Source organism: Coturnix japonica, chromosome 3 (assembly GCF_001577835.2).
Source record: "Coturnix japonica isolate 7356 chromosome 3, Coturnix japonica 2.1, whole genome shotgun sequence".
NCBI classification, from domain to species: Eukaryota; Metazoa; Chordata; class Aves; order Galliformes; family Phasianidae; genus Coturnix; species Coturnix japonica.
In genome coordinates, this window is record NC_029518.1 from 913,180 (window position 1) to 932,849 (window position 19,670).

Sequence of the window (19,670 nt, forward strand, 5' to 3'; positions counted from 1 at the left end):
TTTCCTAGGGCCCAAACACTCTTCTCAGCCTCTCCTGGTTTTCCCCTGCTAACTTAATAATAAAACTCCCAAATAGTTTTATCTTCACCTTCCCTTTGAGCCCACATTTCCAGTCCAGTTTCTGAGTGAAAGACATCCACTGCTGGGCTGGCATGAGGGAGAATTCTCTTAAGTGTGGCAGGGAAAACACTTTGCTATTTCAGCTAACGCATTCATGTAGGATTAACAATGCAAAAAAAAAAAAACAAAAAAAACCCCTAATGCCAAAGCAGTGGAGCGCTCATTGCAGCCAGGAGCTCAGACTGGAGTTGCTTCAACCTTCTGTGAAGAGTTTCAAGTTACAGCAGCAAAAATCAAGTTGTCATTGCTGATTGTTATGACATTATTTTATGTCAGGTCTGTTTATTTGCCCTCCTGGAAAAAGAGAATGTATTTCAAGACGTCAAAATATTTTGTTTGCCTTCATTCAGTTGCAAGAGAAGCCTTAGGTGAGGTAGGAAAATGTGTGTTTATCACATTTTGATGTGGTGTATACAACTATGTATTTGTATATGTTCCGTATTCCCAAACTGAGGGAATGCTGAGGGTGCCAGACAACAAGGTCTGGAGAATTAGCAAAGGTTGGGATTAAAATTGACACGTCTTATATGGAATCCTCATGGACTTCAGGAGCACGTGAGCTGCTCACTGGGGGTGTTGAGCCCTCAGTTTCACAGAAGTTTTTTGCCAAAGGCATGGAGGATCTAGCAACAGTGGGTGCCTGTTGGCTTCTCCCTATCAGTAGGTAGATATGAGATCTTGAGATCTTGTTTTGCATGACTTCTAGAGGCACAGCTCAAGAGTTGTTGTCCGTAGTGGAGCGGGGGCTCCAAGTTGCCATTCCTCACCATAGGTGCATCCTGGTTTGGCTGAGGATCCCATCAGGTCCTGGTGAGCAGCCTGACCTGTGCTGCACACCTCCTAGCTCATTCCACGTGGGTATGCAGAAGCCTTCTTCTCACATCCTGCTCCTGCTGGCCATCAAGTGCAGATGGATGGAGACTGTTGAGCTGTTTTAGTGCCAAGGAGTCTGTAAATCATCAGATCAGCCACGTATCCAAATGGCTCTTCAAGTACAGTAATTCCACAGGATCAGTTTCCTTCTAACCCAATCTTTTAAGTTACTAAGTTGTGGTAACACAAAAGGTGCCTACTGCGTGTTCTGAACAAATTCGTCCAAACCAAAGAGGAAAGCAGCTGTCATTGTTATGGTTGTTTTTTTCTTTAAAGAGGGGTTTTCCATTTCTGAAGGTTACATGTTGAACTGGCTTTATTTGGCCCCTCCCATTTTCAGGTCACCACAGGAATATGCGAATAGGAAATGTTTTATTTTAACAGAGCTGAACAAAGTACACAAAACACGCCCTTCCCATTGCCTAACATTCCTCAAGTTAAATTGCAGAGCCCAGCATAACTTTTCCTCTTGGTCTTTTATTTCATTGAAAGGGGCCCAAAATGTAATATTCATGCAGGAAACATAAATTGTATTGCTGGAAGCAATAGCAACCTCGAAGCAAAATCCCTCCGGAACGCCGTGCTCAGGAGCGTGCAGGCTGCCCCTAGCCCCACAAGTTTCCTCACTGCTTGTGGCTTTGCAGGGCCTAAGCTATAGGATTTCTTGGCAGCATGGTTTCCTTGATATTTTGGCCCTTATGGACAGTCTTCGGTCTCAGGAGTTGCTGCTAGCCTCTTGCCCAACCATCCCACTCTGGGCCACTCTTCTTCCCTTTCAGTATGCATCGAGTAAGTCCCACAAATGTAAATAAAAGTTATGTGCACGCATCAAGGGGAAATGGATCCATTTGTCATGGCTCCAGACAAGCAGCATCTCCCCGAGGAGCTACTTACGAGGCTATTGAGAAGCCAGCAGCAACGCGTGATAGGCTGCACCTTCTTCCATGCGCACTGCAGAAATTATTGGCATGTTGCTGATGTTTATGGTGAACAAATAGTTTATTTCTGGGCTAAGGAAGGTTCCAGTGTAAATACTCAACTGGCAGCTAGCTGGAAGTTTGCCACTTGAAGTTAAAAGGCCCATGACCAATGGTGTCAGACTAACATTTCCAAGTTGGACAATGTACAAATGGTGTTCTTGGACTGGAATAGAAATAGATGAAAGTGGTCTGCTGCAGTGCAAATAACAAACTGGCAACCAGCTGGTCATTGGAAAGAGAACGTACTATGGGAATACGCTTTCTGCAGAAATACTTTATTTTGGAGATAAGCATTAACAATAGGAAGATGAGGCTCATTTAACAAGAACCATATGGTCTCATCCTGCTTTTATTTCACTCGGTAGCAAAGCTCTGATGATCTTCTGTGTGTGCAGGGTAGGAATTGCTGTTCATAAATAAGCAAAACAGATTCAAGGTAGTTGTTTGGAATTAAAGAGAAAGAGTAATGCCTGGTCCACTGTTGCCTTTTAAAAGGTATGAAAGGAATAGTTTTAATCCAGAAAACGCTATTTCGGGAGACAGGAACTGAAAGGAAGAGGAGTTAAAGGTGTTTGTTGGAAAACAACTGATCAAATAAGGCTAAGATCCATTCAAGACTGAGTTATCAACCAGTGTGAAACCAACACACAGATTTCTCCAAGCTGATTTGTGGCCAGGTTTGTTCCATAAAAAATTTGTGTTTTCATGATGAGAAAACAACACCCCTTTTTTAAAGCAGTTTTAACTACATGGTTTATTCTATTAGCAACTTCATCAGAGATAACAGCATTTTGCACTCTCGTTTCAGCATAACAGCAAAATGGAATTGATGCAAAAAGAAAAAGCAACCTGTGGGAACTGCACTGGAAAATCCTGCTTTGGGAGCTTTTCAAGGGTGTAAAACATTGTCTGGAGTTTTTTATTTACTTTTATGGGTAGGAGGTAAAAAAAGAAGCGAGGAGGAGAAATCTCATCCATACCACAGTTGGAAAGATGCAGTAAAAATGGTAAAACTCATCACTGCAAACTTATTATTATTATTATTATTATTATTATTATTATTATTATTATTATTATTATTATTATTATTTAAAGTGACTAAACTTTGTTATTTTGGTTGCAAGAAGACAGCAAAATGGAAGTTTCATTTACTGTAAAAAAGAGAATTAAGATTTGAACGTGGAAAAACATGTGCAGATCTTGTACTCAGCAGCAGCTCGCTTCTGCCCTTGGAGATAATCCCATTGGTTTCCATATGCCTGAAGACAGCTCAGCAGTATCAAAGTTGCAGTATATTACAGGTTTAGATATGTAGCAGAAATGCTGAGTCATGGCCTGAAGCGGTGATGGAGCACCTGGGGGGAAGGCAGGGCCAACCCAAGGGAGCTCAGCTGTGTGCAATGTACCTGAGGGACCAGAAGGTGTAGAGACAGGATCCACCCCTTCCCAGCTCTCATTTAAGGGTTGGCAGTGGAGGCAGGAGGGTTTTGTTGGAGATCCCTGTTTATTGAGGTCTTCTAAAGGTGAGCAGATTCTTTATTTCTGTGTCCACTGCTCTCACGTTTGAACATATCCTTACTTGCTGCAACCAAAGACTTCACTACTATGCTGCTACTGTCCTTGTTTCCCTTTCCATTGCATTACAGCATTATGAGATATGTTGCATTTCTATCTGGTTTTGCTGCCAAAGGCTGTGAGTTTTTCTCCCCTCTTTGTACTAAAATATAGCAAATAGTAAAAGCTGAGGGAAATGATGGATGATCACAAGGATTCATGTGTTGGCAAGTATACAGGTAAATCCAAATTATCAAGACTCAATTTTTCCAAGTTTTCAACAGTTCTCTAATGAAAGTGAATGAGAGATGATCCTGCTTGCTGTCCATTTATAGGGGTAGTATTGATTTTGTAATGTTATGGGTAGGCAGCCGTGCTCCCCACGAAGCAGGACCGTGCTGCTTTGTCACCATCTCCCCAAAACAGAGGGAGAATGCTCAGCTCTCTCCATTTATCCTGCTAACTCCCTCACTTTTCTCCTCCTCGAGCAGCAGGGATAGCTGAAGGAGCCTGTCATCCATTTATTGCTGTTTCTAATAAACACATATGGTGATGCATATAACAATAACAACAGCAAGTTGCTATTGTTCCACACACAGCCATATGTGGGCTGTCCAGCAGCTCAGCGCGGAGCTGCCACGAGCAGCTGTGCTGTGAGCACTCAGGAATGTCGATAGCCCAAAGAGAAAGGAATGGCTGTCAGGATTCTGAGCCTCACAAATAGCGCCTCTGCTTCACATGCTGCTGTTGCTAAAACAACTTCTTGAGTGTCGTGTGCCAAAAGTGTAGGCATGGTGTTAGTCACCACATAAGTTTATAAGGTGATTAAATTGGTTACGATTGAGATGTGGAGACTTACAGGTTAGCTGGGACCCTGCTGAAGCAAGCTTTGCAAACCAAAATGAATATATATTTAGTACATAGATATGTTCATATTTATGTGTATATATGTGTGAGTTGTATATGATTATATTGTTAGTACTACCTTTTGACATCAGAAACACAGGAATGTGCACATTCGGCACCTCACATAATTCAAACTTAGAGCCTGGCACCAGTCCTTATTTTATCCTATTGTACTGGGTATACAGTTTACCAATGATTCATTGCCCGCCAGTTCCCTTTCCCTGCAGCCTCTTGCAGCTCTGCCCTGGCTGATGCTCCCTTGGGCCATGCAGGGGCAGCCCAGATGTGATGGTTGCAATGCTTTGCATGCATTAGTGTTTCTCAGCGCTCTTACAGGTGTTTCTTTTCCCAGTGCTGTATTCTGCAGTGACCTGACTGAAAAACAAACAGCCCATCTGCACATCCTTCCATGGTATAAAGCCACAAACATTTGCATGCTCAAACATCCCAACAAAAAGCAGAACTTTTTAGCATCTGCATGACATACTTTTCAATGTTGGTTCACTGTAGCCCGAGAAAGAAGGATAACTTGAGTTATATTTACTCCTGTGTAGGCAGTTCTCTCTAATGGATAAAGCCAAAATGCCTGTACCAATCTTCCCTGGATTAGCAAAGGGGTGGATTTCACTCCCTGGTAGATGAATATTGGTCTCATTTCTTTCAGGGAGTGGTGGCAGGACCTCAAAAACAGTCCGTGCTGAGGCCTGGTTCTCAGAGGTCGTGCACAACCCTGGTTCCTGTTGGCTTGTAAGTGATATGCAGCCTGAGGTTTTGCTTGTCGCTCAGATGAAGCTTTTAAAACTCGTGATGTCTCAGTATGAGTCAGTGTTTTATGTAACCCCAGCCTGCATTCCTCCAAACCCCTCCTGAGTTCAGAGTGCTCTAAGAGCCAACCTCAGATTCTTCTTCTTCGCAGCTGACAGCGTTGTTCACTGGCTGGCAGCATGTGAGGCTCCTCAAGCTCTTCCAAAGGTTTTTCTGGAGCTCTGGCACAGCTCTCCCAGACACTGGTGGCCGTGGATCACTGCAAGGAGCAAGGCTGGGGAAAAGCTGGGCCGGAGGAGGGAGCTCCTGGTGGACCACCCCAATGGAAAGACAGTGACCTTCCTATACTCACAACAGAAATGGTCGTCTTCGTATTTGTTTTTTTATCTCTTCTTTGCAGTGAGATTAGTGGTTTTTTCATGTTTCCGGAGGAGAAACAAAACAAAAGCTCTCATGTTTTTAATAGAAACATGATAGGAAGGGAAGACAAGTGAGTCCCACTCACTTTTGATGGAGCATCTTGAGTGTCAGCTTTCTTTCCTGACCCAGCTCGCCGTGCTAAAGGTGGGCACCCAAGCAAGCTTCAGAAGTTGCTTAGTATGCCCTGATTATTTTTCACCATTCTATGTGAACCCATTGAGATATATGAACTGCAAACAAGAGCAGATAATACAGCAAGAGAAAGCTGGAAACGAAACCCCTCCTTTTCTTCCGTACTGGTTGATTTGCAGTTGAAGAGTGGGATATCTTGACTTGTGGCTGTGATTTTTGTATTAGTGACAAGAAAAATAGTTTAGAAGTGCATTTTGGGGTGATTTTCAGGTGGTGGTGTCTTTTTTCTTTGTTCAGATAGGCAATCGTTTGCCATGTGGATGCATGTGTGAGATCACTACCTCACATTAGCACCAGCCCACACAAATGAAGCCCTGTGACACCAGACCAAACTGCCACTGGATGTTCTAGGTGCTGCAAGTGCTGGCCCTGCTCACGTCTCAATTCTGGCAGCAGTGAGGTAGTTATTTCCAAGTACACACATATTTAAATATGTATGGTTGCAGCCAAGTTTCTTAACTGCGATCATTGTAGAAAGCAAAGCGTGTGAACCACTGGGATTCCACTGCTGCTCATTGACCACCAAAAGTTCCTGCACCAACCTGGAGGTGTGAGCACCTCCACTCCTCTGTGAAGGGGCTGCCTCCATGCTTTCTTCACTACTCTCTCAGCTGGCCTTAATAAAAGCTGTAACCTCTCCATAGATGCATCATCTGGTCTGTGTGATACGTGCATTGCAGCCTGCCTCCTGCCTAGATGGTAACCCAGTGGGTCTGCCATGTTTTCTTTCTGGGGAATTTAAGCAACCCTCTTGCAGTTTGCTTTGCCTGTGGTCTGCTTTGGCATTTTTTTCATCTACAAATATTAAATGCAACCCCTCTGCCCTCTTCAATGCATGTGAAAGCAAACAAAATAGATGATAACATAATGGGGTTCTTCCTTCATGTTCACACCTTAAAACTTTCTATTGAGACCTTCCAGCAGCGTTTGTAAGTGCCCTCTAGGGCTCTGAATGGATTTATTGATGGTAACTAGAAGAAAAAATGGAGAACAGAATGAAATCCCTGGAGATATGAGGTATGTCACCAGCTTCCCAAAATTATTTGCAAACGATTTCTGCCAGTATCAATAAATCCCTCTAATTTCAGGATAGGCTACATTAATTATAGGTTGGCATCGGTCATGTAAAGGTTGCTGAAAGTTATATCTGCAATCTGTCATGTTCAAATTGTACGTTTGTGTGGGATATTTGTTATTTTAATACATGGGCATACATATGAGCAGCAAGAGCGTCCATGATGTTTTAATAGGCTTTTATTAGTCGTACTCTCCTTGTAATCTTGTTTTACAGTATGTGCGCTCAATGTGTTTGTGTCTATGCTCTTCATGCACACATCGCAGGATGCCAAAACATCATTCTGCTTCCTTGTTTCCAACCACTTAGTCAGGCATTTGAATGCTTTCCAAACCTTGTTAAAAACCAGAAATAGCACTATCACTTCTTGTTCTTGCTGGGCTGCACAGAAGGGGGCAGATGGAGTGGGGCTGGGGGGAGCAGTGAGAGGGTCCAGGGGAGGTATGGAACTCAAGGTGAGCAGCAGAGGTAGGACAAGCCTTGGTGCTGTGAGGCCCAGGCCTGCTCTGGAGATCTGTGCTGGGAAAGTGAGGCCTGGGTTTGTTGCAATGATGCTCCGTATGCTTATAGGACTAACACTTCCCTGCCCAGAAATGGCAGGGCACTTATCTGAGTTGAAGAGGAGTTGGCTGTGTTTAGATTTTATGCTACATCCTGTTTTCTTTGCTCTTCTTCTCAGTTGTTTGTTTTCTCTATTGTTATGTTGTGGTTTTTTGTTTTTTTGTTTTTTTTCCCCCCAGGAAAATGTGAGGTATTTTTATTTTTATTTAATTCATTTTATTTTCTCTCAGCTTTCTTTCTCTGATGCTAAACTAATCAGACAGACTCAGTCTAGATTCAGTAGATGTTGTGAATGTCCATTTCTGGTGAGGAAAGAATTGCTCCTGAGAGTATTCCAAGTGTTTCAGTCAGGTGCATCCCTCTTAGGATGGTGTAATGGGCTGATCCTTGCTTCTACAGAACATGTTCTTACTGCTTTGACATCTCTTTGTTTGTACTTAAAGTAGATGCTTTCTGGCATGCATCTCTTATGTAGTAAAGCATCACTGTTGGTTGGAGCTTGAAGATAGTGCTCTGATTTACCAAGCACAATATCTACAAGTATTAATTAGTTGGATGTTCACTGCCAGCAAAAGGACACTGATTCCCATGGGCTTCTCTTGCAGATTTGGAGTCTCCAGAGTCTGCTGAGGCCACACCACCACCACCTACATCACAGAAAGCCACTGAGGCCATGCCTTGCTTCCCTTTCTCCATGGGATGGGAACGCCTTTCCAGATCATTCCAATGGACCAATGGCTTTAAAGGCTTCTATGGGCACAGCTACAATCTGTAGCCCTAAGAAACCCAGGTAAAAGTAACATTGCCATCCAGAATAATTTATTTTCCAGCTGGTTTTCCCCTCCTAGAAGCTTGCCCAGATGGCAGGCTAGATTCAGTGTCTTCTTGCTGCTCAAAAAGCAAAGGGCGCTGGTGAACCACCCCATTTTTATCCTGTGATTGGTGCATCTAGGATGGAGAACATGCCACATGGACACATTTTAAATTGCAATTGTAAAATGCAGTAGTACATACATATTTGTATGTTTGTTTATTTTATGTAATTAGAACAGCAATGGCCTCATTTAGCTCAAGAACAACACACTGTTGGAAAGTGAAATATGTTTGGTAATAATGATGGTGGGGGAAAATATCTCTTTCCTAAGAAAACCTGATATGTAAACACACAATGCAGCATAGGGCATATCTTTATTTCACACATGAGAAGTTGATGCAAGTGAAGAAAATTCTGAGGTTTTTTTTCTTTCCTACCCCCAAAGAAACATAATCCAGAGTTTATATCAGATGGTTTATGGGAGTTTATTGGAATATCCAACAGGGTTCATGTAGTGTGTCATAAGGTAAAGCCTGTTCATTGGTGATTTACAAGCAGTGTGTGCCGGTGTTACTGTAATTTATAGACCACAGATGGTCAGGGGGTGCCCCTGCTGACTTGGAGCTGAATAAGAAGCTGAGCCCTGCGTGTCATCTGCTGCGGGTACCTCCGGCTCACTTCCCCAAATTAGCCTTGGTGGGGATCTGCCTCCCGACTTGGAGGGTCCCAAGCCTTCTGTGATGCAAGCTGAGGTTCCTTTGGGAGGGGAGGGACAGCAAATGTTTAAGAGTGGGTGGAAAAAGAGCAAAAAAACCTGAGAACATTGGAACAGCGCTGGAGGAAAAGTGCTTTTTACGATAACAGCCTCCCTTCTCAAGGCTGGTATTTCTCGATGGGCTTTTGTAGCTTGTTAAATGGAGAAGGGGGGAAATGTCCGAATGTCAATCCCCCTTTCTTAATCTGTTCTAAGACAAACATCTCCTCCACCAAAATTTATATATATATATGTAAATTTCCCTTGTAACAACCTCTGAGATAGATCATATCTTTGTTCCCATCACTTTACCCTTTTAGGTAACTGCTTGTTAATGGCATCCCGCATTTTGCTAAGACTTGCTCACGCCAAGTTTACCCAAGCCTTTTCTTCTTTAGACCTCATTAAATAATTGCCTCATTACCACGGCACCTCATGCTGCTTGCATGGGGACCCACTGCTCGCAGAGGATCATATTCTGTCAAAGAAGCTCTGAGCTGGGAGGATACTTTGGGGTTCTTTCCATGCTTGACACCTGTTGCCAAACACAGTGAGAAATGCCTCCATGTAAACACGCATCCCAGCTCACAACCAAGTGGGTGATTTCTTTCTTCTCTCTCAGAGATCAAAGGTGTAGGGGAATTTTGTGGCTTCTCTAGTTAATAAACAGGAAAAAAAAGCATTTTATTTTCCTTATCCAGAGGTTAAAAAAAAAAACAAAAAAAACACCCTATAGACAAAAAGACCAGAAGGAGAGCTGTAATGGAAATAAAATTGACAGCCTCTCAAAACTCAGGTGGCATTTTCCTTTTCCAGTTAATTACGGTTTTAATTACACGGCTTCTTGTGACTCCTTGATACCTAATAAAGTAGACTCTGTGGGCCGGCAAAGTTGAGTTTTGCTTGAACTGCAGGTGTAAGGCTCAGCATGAAGCATAAATCAACTTCTTAAACATGTTCCCAGGGTGTGTTCAGGCTTTTTCTTCCTATTTGCTTGTAAAAAATCAGATCTTTTCACCATAGTTGGTTAAAAAAAGTAATGATTGGAGCTACAGTACTGCAAGTATAAGCTTTGTGTGGTGGGTTGTAGAAATCCCCTTCCAGTAGGGAAAAAGAAAAAAAGGATTGAGTTATTTGGACTTCAGCCTGATGGTTTTTAAAGGAGTGGTACATTACCTACATTGCTTCTCTCATTATCCTTTCTTTCATATTTAAGATAGAAAAGGGTAAATACGCTAAAAAAATAAAAGCAAGGAGAGATTGGGGGGTGGAAAATAAGGGCTGCTCAGCCCACAGGCACCACAGTCTGGGTTTGCCCTTTGTGTGCTGCCCTGTGTGTTGCTACAGCTGAAGGTTGAGGATGGTCCTCGTGCTCCACAGGACTCAGTTCTGGTGATGCTGAAGGCAGAGGTACCGGAGGTACTGGAGACGTGACACTGTAGTGTCACCTGCCCCGTGCTGATGTCACTGCCACATGGACTGCTCTGCCAGCCCCAGTCCTTGGGAGCCCGGAGCCACAGCACTGAGGCTTTGCAGCCCAAAGCATGAAGCCAGAGCAGGCACATCCTGTCCCGGCAGCCCAGCCTTCCTAAATACCAGCCTCAGCAATCAGAGCTAAATGGGGATGCCAAAAAATGCCCAAACCCTGCTACCAATCCAGAGGGGAAAAAGAAGAAATCTTCCTCCCTCCCAACCAACTAAAATGTCTCACCATCTTTTTCAATTAGTCTTGGTTATATTTTTGTAAGAACTCAGAGAGGCAATTACAGAGTTTGGCTTTTCCAGACTGGGAAAGGCAGGGCAGAGCTGAGGGAGTAAGGGAAGGGAGGGGGAGCAGCAGTGAAATGAAGACACGAAAGCCCCAGACATAAGTGTGCTTTATTCTAGCACTGCAAGAAGCATGGAGAGCAAGAACAAAGAAAAAAAACAAATCAAATAGCTGAAGTATTTTGTTTCTTAACAATGAAATGAAGCAGAACTTCCCTTCCAGCTGGATTGGAGCACGCGTTCTGTGTGCTCTGCAGTGTTCTTCTGTGAAAGCTTCCAGGCCAGGAGACTAAAAGTAGTGTGTGTATAAGGGCGAGGGCTCTGGTTTCTCTATGAGTTGAGCTGCCTGCCCCTAGCACCAAAACCCTGTGCTGTTCAGGCACTGGCAATGTGGCCTGAAGACTTGCAATGCAGCTCCAGCATGGAACTGGATAGCTGCATTTAGTAGTGGCAGAACAGAGTGCATGAAGGAGTGTTCACCACAGAGTGATCCTGTCAGGAAGGTGGCCTGGAAGAGGTTTCCGTTCCAAACTGATCACCAGTGCTGGGAACCCCATGCATATCTGTACAGGTCTGTGCAGTGCACAGTGTGGAGAAGCAACAGTAGTGTGCAACAAAGACTCAGGAGATCCAAGAGGCTTAGGAAATCCAAAAGCATTGAATAAAATGGTTGAGGGAAAAATTTAAGTTATTTGAAGTTTGGGGGAGATTCAGCAATTCGTGAAGATCCTACCTCAGAGACACGTGAGAGCAATGGCAAAGGCTGTGAAAGATGAGCGTGTACGCAGCCAAGGAGCCCAACGGGAAGATCTATTGCCTTTGGGGATCTATTACTTCCTGGTTCAGCCAGTCCATCTAACCAGCTTGGCTTGTTTTTAAGCTAGACCCTCTCTAACTCAGCCTGAGCTCACCTGAGCAATCCTAGTTTTCTAACTAGGGGCAATGTGAGTTATGATTTACTGGATTGCTGTGGCAAGCGCAATGTGATAAAAACCCGACCTGTCTGATGTGTATGGGCTACTGTATGATAAATATTTAATAAGTTGTATGGAAAGAAAAGAACTATAGGGCTTACAGGAATCATATTAAAGCAACAAAGTAAATACAAAGAAGGTTAAAGTGTCTAACTCTATACGCTTGAAGGGCTAAAGCAAACCAGATCTCTTTCTAGATTCTTTTTCCATGTACAGAAGTAACTGGGCTGCATAAAAATAAGGCGCGACAGGGAAAAAAAAGAAGAGAAAGATCTAAAGCATTTGTTTGGCATTAATAGCAATTGCAAGAAAGCCCTGGAACATTTAAAGAGAATTAGAAAGGAATCAGAAGGAGAGCACTTTCCATGGCCGCGTGCACATTTGGGTATCTACAAACTGCCTACATCTGAACGAGCAGAACAGCCTTGATCATCCAGAGCTTTAAAATCAGAAGAAAAAGGCTTTCCTGTTTGGTCTCTTTTATTCTCACTCATACATAAGATTTTCATTCTTCTGCCTGCTCGATGGTGAAGTAACATTTATTTTGGCATGGAGCTTGTGAAGCACTTGGAAGGGCCCAGCGGGGCAAGTAGATATGGTGCACCCACTGGGACAAGCAAACCTGCTCTACCTTTGGGAATCACGCCAGGGGGGATTTTGTTTGGTTGGGGTGTTTTTCCATTCTATGTTGTTTCCATGGGGTGGATGTACAGTGAGTCTAAAGCAGGAAGGCAAAAAACAAGCAGGCATGGCTTGCGTGCCCTTCTTCCTACTACGTCTCTGGGGAAGAAGCCTTCAAGAGCTATTCCTTGCCATTTGGTGGGAGCGTGAGGAAATCCTGAGCTGGTTTCAGACCAGGTTTCCAAACATTTCCTTGCAGTTTCTTCTAGTGATGGTTATGATTGCAGGACCCACAAGCCTATCTCTGAATCATGACATGGATTCCTGCTGTGACCTGTGGAAAAGGTAATGATCCTGCAGGGGATCTTTTATTGAGAAGAGCTTTCTGCACACCCCTATTCTGGCCGTCTGCAACCAATGCAAAGAGGGCTGGATTCACCTATCCAAACGCATACCTTTTTCACTGATGACCTTTTTTTCCCCCCTTTCTGCAGTATTTTCTCTGCTGCAGCTATCATCCTAAATAAAATCAGCCCACCAGTGGTGGAGGCTTTACAGTGCAACAGAGAACTATTTTGAAGGTACAAATCACTTGACCTAAAGAATCTCCCTGGAGTGTCGGTGCTATGCGCTACATTTTTGCTCTGCTGAAGCCTTTATTTAGCACATGCTAAAGAACATTTAACATTTAAAGATCCCCTCTGCACATCCTCCAAATGTCTCCATCCTTTTCTCCCAGATTAATATGTCTTCTGTGAAAATGAGATAATTGATTGCAGAGCCATATTATTTACAAATGAAGTGTTGTTCTTGTATTGACCTTTCATTTCTATAGCTCAATACTAGTTCTTGTACAGCATTTATAATTAGTGAGATAGTAACAGAATTAGAAGAATCAGAGGGAGGAAAAGGAGTTCCCATGGATGCTTTTGATGAAAGGAAACTTGAGGATGAGTTACCCTTTTAAAGCTGCAAAACTTCACATAACCAGAACTGATAAAGTCGGTGTCTTGAATAAGCACAGAACAGCCAAGCTTCCCATAGCAGCACAGATGAAACATGGGTACTGCCATCAGTCATGCTCTCTCATGAGAGCCTCTCCCAGGCTTAGAAAAGGTGAGATTTAAAGAATAAACTGAAATTTATCCTTCTGTGGGTCTGCTGCAGTTCCCATGTAAATACCAGGGTCTGCTCTCGGTGGCAAAGATGTTATTAGCCTTATGGCTACTACTGCGACTGCAGAAGTGGTTTTCTTATATCTATTAAAGCAACACGAATGTCTATCTGAGAAAGTCTGGAGAAAAATATTACACTTTAATACGGTCACAAAGGCAATAATAGGAATAAATATTAGAAGGAAGGCTGTAGGGGTTCTTTCAGCATCCTATGGATGCAGACAGATAGGATGTGTGACTCTTCAGAAGATCACTTGCAGGGATGACTCTTGTCCCAGTGACATAGCCTCACATGTGATGCCCACTGAACCTACAAAGAAAAACAATAATAACCTTCAGTACTCTTTAGGGAATGCAAACACGCTGCTTTGCTGGCTTTGTTGTTTGCTGCACCTACTGCAACCACATTATCTCCATTTCCATTTCCTTGCCAGAGGGGCAGTCCCATATTCCCTCTATCTTCTGGCCCTACAGAAACACTAGCAGTGATGCTCCACTCCTGCTGAGCACTTGTTCCTATTAAATGGCCCTGCAAGGAACAAAAGTTCAATACAGCTGAAGGAGGTGGCAGCAAGCTCCACGATCCCTATGCCCTCATCTCACAGCATGGAAAAGCCCCTAAATGCCCCCAGCCAACCCAGAGGACCAGGCTGTATCCTTCTGCATGCATTCATTCCAACCAGAGCCAGGATCCCAGGGGACAGCTGCCCCTGTACAGTGTTCCCATACATGTTCCCCAGCGTCCTGGGGTGCATGGACCCTCAGCAGTGGGACTTGTGGGAGCACACTGCCTACCTGGGATCTTATAAATCTTTCAGCTATCAGTCCCTCAGAGCTCCAAATGCAAAATCCAGCAGCCCGGGATATCATGTGGATTTATGAGCTGGGATTTATGAACCGGTCTGGATAAAATAAGAACTGACTTGGCTTTTTTTTTTCCTTTTTTTTTTTTTTTTTAAGGTTTGAGGAGAAGAAATAATAAAAAATGAAGACACTGTTTCCCCCCCACCCCCCTTCTTCAAAGCCTGTTTATAGAAATCTGCATGCATGTGGATGTAACATTCAATTATTTTGACTGTTCTTACCTTCGTGTTTCCTGCTCCTGGCTGATGTCGATCTCCCAGGGCTGCCTGCCTGGTGGGGCAACAGGAATCTGCACAAATTGCCCCAAAATCACAGTCTTGAGCTGTTCCTGCCTGCTTTGGGGCTGGGAAAGGTGCTGGTAAGTGCTCAGTGATTTCTTAATGCTTGCAAGCAGTGGGATGGCTCCCTAAAGTGACGCCGCTGCAGCTCTTACCCTGACACTTCCTTTCATCATCTTATTCCTGAGATAATTTCGCAGTCCTTGTTCCTTTTCATTGATGGCAAGCTGTGTGTTCTGGGGTGGAATCTACAGTTGTGTGCATGGTTTTGCTTACACATGTATATATGCATATTAATACGTTCACTTATTTGTCTACCAGTAAGCATCATTGTGCATATAAGCATGTGTGTGCGTGCACTGTATGCATGTATGTATATGTATGTACATTCACATCTATGTATCTAAGCTGCCTGCCCGTTTACAGTGCACAGACATTTATGAGCATTATGAATGGTTGGTGCATTAAGCCTTTGATTAGAAACCAATACAAACTATCACTTTTTATTACTGCTCCCCAACTGTATGTACTTTGCATGAGCTTTTACAAGCCCATCCCGAAGGACTTTCTCTCCTTATCTGTATTTCATGGCCTTCATTTCGATTTGCCTTATCTTAAAAACAACAACAACAAAGAAAATATGGTATTTACCTCAGTCAAGAGGAAAACTGCCAGACAGATTTTTATTGTCTCCTGCTCAACCCTTTTGTACCTCTGCCCACAATTTCTGGCTGATTATTTTTCAGCAGTTCTTGAGTTCACTCACCATGTTACAGATCAGGGTTACTTCTTAGGGGAAAAAAAAAGAAAGAAAAGAAAAGGAAAAGAAAAGAAAAAGAAATAGAAAAGAAAGATAAGATAAGATAAGATAAGATAAGAAAAGAAAAAAAATGAAAGAGAGAAGAGAAAAAAAAGAAATAGAAATAGAAAAAGGAAAAAAGAAAAGAAAAGGAAATAGAAAGGAAAAGAAAAGAAAAATAAAAGAAAAGAAAAGAAATAGAAAAGAAAGAAAGATAAAGAAAAGAAAAGAAAAGGAATAAGAAAAGAAAAATGAATAAGAAAAGAAAAGGAAAAGATGAAAAGAAAAGAAAAGAAAAGAAAAGAAAAGAAAAACACACATATATGTATAAATATACATATATATACATAGATATATAGTCCAGATTTTCAGTCTATCCCCTTGGGTGCAGACTTTTCCATGAACCAGGAGAGCTACACTGTGCCCGCAACCTTCACCCAGCACTGCAGGGAACCTTCGTGTGCACCCACCGACCCATCTAGAAGCCACAGGATGCTGTTTGCCCTGTGCATATAACCTCTTTGTGCCAATAGTTGTTCCCTAAGGCTCCTGCCAGACTCTTCAAAGGGAAAGGGCTGGGGAGAAATGGCACAGGCAAGAGCTCCTGGTGTTGCCCCTGCTGCACAGAGGATGTGACTTCAACCATGGAGGATCCACCGAGATGATGCCATGGGCAGCTGCATATTGCTCTGCACAAGAAAATCCATCTTTACACCATCTCTGATAGCAGGATGTGCTCAGGTGAAGCCACTTGCCCAAGCCAAAGAGCTCAAGCCAAGTAATCAAGTAGCCAAACAACAAAAATGACCCATTAGCCATTTGGAGCATAGCCTGGAATTGCAGCGGTCTCAGCTGAGAACATGTGCGAATGGAGCCAGAAAGGGCTTGGCAGCCCAAATTGGGCCTCTTCAGAGCAGAGCAAATCAAGTTTTTGGTGGCCCATTGGTGGCTGTCTGGCTTGCTTTGCTGGAGCAGCCACTGCAGGATGAGGCAAGAGGTTGCTCTTTGCTTTTAATTACCAGACATTTAAAGTGTTTTCCAGCATGACTCATGTCCCAGGAATAATTGAATTTGGAGGTTTTGTTTTCAGTGCAATCGAAGAGTCCACACTGCATCCAAGAAGTAGATAAAACTGTTGCTTAAACTACCTATACGTTATTTGCCAGGTATGTGCGGGCAGGGCAGCCACCTCCCCTGGTACCCAACTCCAGGTCTGAGCTCCTCTCCCCATCAGAGGGTGAGGGAGAGGATCTATGTCGCAAGGCCACCGTGCCTGGAGCCCCCCTCGGCTTCAAAGGCACCCAGGATGGATGGAAGCTGGGCCCAGGGATGGCTGGAGGCCACACAGACGGGAAGGTATGTAGCAATCCATTTATCACTTTGCAAATATTAGTGCTGCTCGCATTTGCTTTGCGGGCAAATATTTTCCTGTCTTGGTAAAGTTGGTATTTGAATGTGATGTTAACCTAAAAACTTAATGTTATTTATTCTAAGACCTTAGAGCTGAGAAGCAATAACAGGGGGACTGTTCTCTTGAAAGCTTCAGAGGTGCTGGAAATAAAATGGGAGGGGGGAAGGAATCAACCAACAAAGGGCTGGGGGAGAGAAAGGCGTGTCAGAAAAGCCATGGGGGATCCAGGGTTTCATTTCATTGCCTAAAGAGAACCAAATGCATTTCGTGATGATTTTTGTGCACAGAGGGCAGCGATGGGCATCCATGTGCTCTGTTGGCACAGTCACAGAGCTGCTGCCTTGCCTTTGCCTCTTTGCCTTACTTTAATTCCTTACTTGCCTTGCTTTAATTCCTCATTTCTCCCCTCTGCCGCCCCCCCCTCCACCCCCCCCCCTTTCCTTAATTCTCCCCTTCTCTGCGTGGCTTATCTGAATATATAGGGTTGCCCTTTGCTCAGATTTATGGGTCGGGGCAGTGCTGTGTGTATTTACAGTCTCCCGACCTGAAGACCTACAGCTGAACAAGAGAAGGAGGAAACCAGGGCCCGTTCCATAAACAGAGACAGATACGGGGGGGAGGCAGGAGGAACTGCCAGCACTTAACATTTTTAACTATTTGGCCAAGCGAAGGAATTAGCGATTAGATTAGAGCCCAGGAAAAATGAGAAGCGGGGTGAAAAATTTCGGGGGGGAAAGAGCTGGGTCTGGCCAGGGTTTGAGGAGTGCAGAGCTGGGGGAGCGCAAAGGGTTTTCCATTAAAAGACAGAGGGTTTATAGGCGGCTGTGCAGGGTGAAAGTGAGCTCCAGGTGCTTCAGTGGGAGCTTTGCTTCCTTGGGCAGAGCTGAGGAACTCCTCTAAAGAGCAGTTACTCTGTGAGGAGGTGGATTGCTTGGTCTGTGTTTATTCAGGTACTAATTGCCTCAGATTAAGGAAAAGGAAAGCCTTGCTCGGCCATAATAAATATTTCTTACGTCTATGGTTTGCAGGCAGAAGTTTGGTCCAGATGAGACCAAAGGGCCCCACATTATCCAACTCCTCTGATGTGAAAAGCAGCAGAAGTGGCAACAACCTGGAAAATAAACAAATGAAACGCAACATACGTAGGGGTCACAACATGGCGTAAGTATATCAACATGATGAACAGCTTTGATGAAAGTGGTAAACAAAACCACCCTCTCTTCCTGTGGCTTGTTTTACATTGCAATAAACCACCGACTCTATAACCTATCAGAACATGCTGAGATTTTATGCATCATTTCCAACTACTATTTGAACATTTGGTTTAGAGTAGTCATGAACTATAATTAATGGGATTTTTTTTTTCTTTACCCCTGATAAAAAGCGTGCTTTATTGGGGTTTATTACCTGTTGGTCCGAAGCTCCGTAGGTGATGTGAATTCATCGTGGGGTTGAGGACAGGAAGAGGGGAGGGGGCCTCGTGGCAATGAGTTTACATCCACAGGAGTTTCACCCGGCCATTGCCACCCGCAACGCCCATCCTACGTGCACATAGTGCTGCTCATTCCAGAGCCCAAGGAAAAGCAGCAGTAGAGCAGCGGATGCAATAGGAACATGACCATGCTGCTATTGCCATTGTCCGACCATGCGTTTCCATCGCTACTTTTTGAGCCGTACCACGTGCCAGAGAATAGCTGAGCTTGGAGCAAGGGCATCGTGCATCAACATCCCTGTTAATGCAGAATGAGACCCAGTTGAAATGTGGGGATGCTACCCGTTCCAGGTGCCAGCCCAGCTCAGTGCTGCTGTGAGTGAGCCGGTAGCACCGAGCCGCCGGGCTCAGCCTGCCGGGGGTGGGGGGGAGAGGGAAAAAAAAGAAACAACAGGCACCACAAAGAACATTGAGATGAATGGCTCTATTTTATGAGCCATAAAAGTTTTATTCATCTTGACACCGAAACAGGTTTAGGCAGCGAGTTGACACGCCTTAAATAAATAAGTGGAATTAATTCCCCGGCTCTTGAAACAATAGCGGCGTGCATGTCATGCCGAGTGCTGCCCCATTGTTTCCCGTGGCTGCGCGATATTGATATTATTTGTGTTTTTCCGTGCGGCTTCCTCTGGGGCCTGGTTGATCCACTTCAGATTCTTCCCCTGTTTTATTAGAGGTTGAAAAAGGTTCAGGACCTGGTTGTACCGCGGCTCCCACCGACAGCTCAGGAACCAGTTTGGCGTCTGGTTTGTCTGTTGTTTTACTGCTGACCTTCAGCTCAACTTTCCCCCCTGACCCCAGGAGGCATCTATCATGACAAGAGGCTGTTTAACACAAATGGTGCCCATTTATAGGGGAAGAAAGTCAGAAGATTTCCTTTTTATGAAGAATTTGGTTTTTCACCCCTCTTTTCTCAGTCACCACAGGTGAAATCCCTCCCAGCAGCTGGCTTATGAAATAATGCGAGGGGAGGCCGTAATGAGCTGAAAGCACCCTCAGCTGGAGATAAATATATGCAAATGAGATGCACAAACAAAGGAGCCTGGACAGAGAAATATCTGCAATTCCAGCAAAATGCTGCCTGCAGCTAGAAGATGAACAGCTTTGATAAAATGGTAACAAAAAGCACCTTTTTATCCTCCAGCTTGTTTTACATTGCAATAGCCCATTGTTATTGTAACCCAGCGGAGCATGCAGAGGCTTTTCTGCGCCGGTTCAAAAAAAAAAAAAAAAAAAAAAGAAAAAGAAAAGAAAAAAAAGAAAGAAAAAAAAGAA

General features: G+C 43.9%; 1 long non-coding RNA gene across 1 annotated transcript; it reads left to right on the top strand.

Moving 5' to 3' along the window:
- The first annotated feature begins 2,084 nt into the window (after positions 1-2,084).
- LOC107310659 lies at positions 2,085-13,564 on the top strand. The gene is made up of 3 exons (XR_001553668.2): positions 2,085-3,496; positions 5,098-5,180; positions 5,350-13,564. It is a non-coding gene; the product is annotated as an uncharacterized LOC107310659 (long non-coding RNA).
- Positions 13,565-19,670: the final 6,106 nt, after the last annotated feature.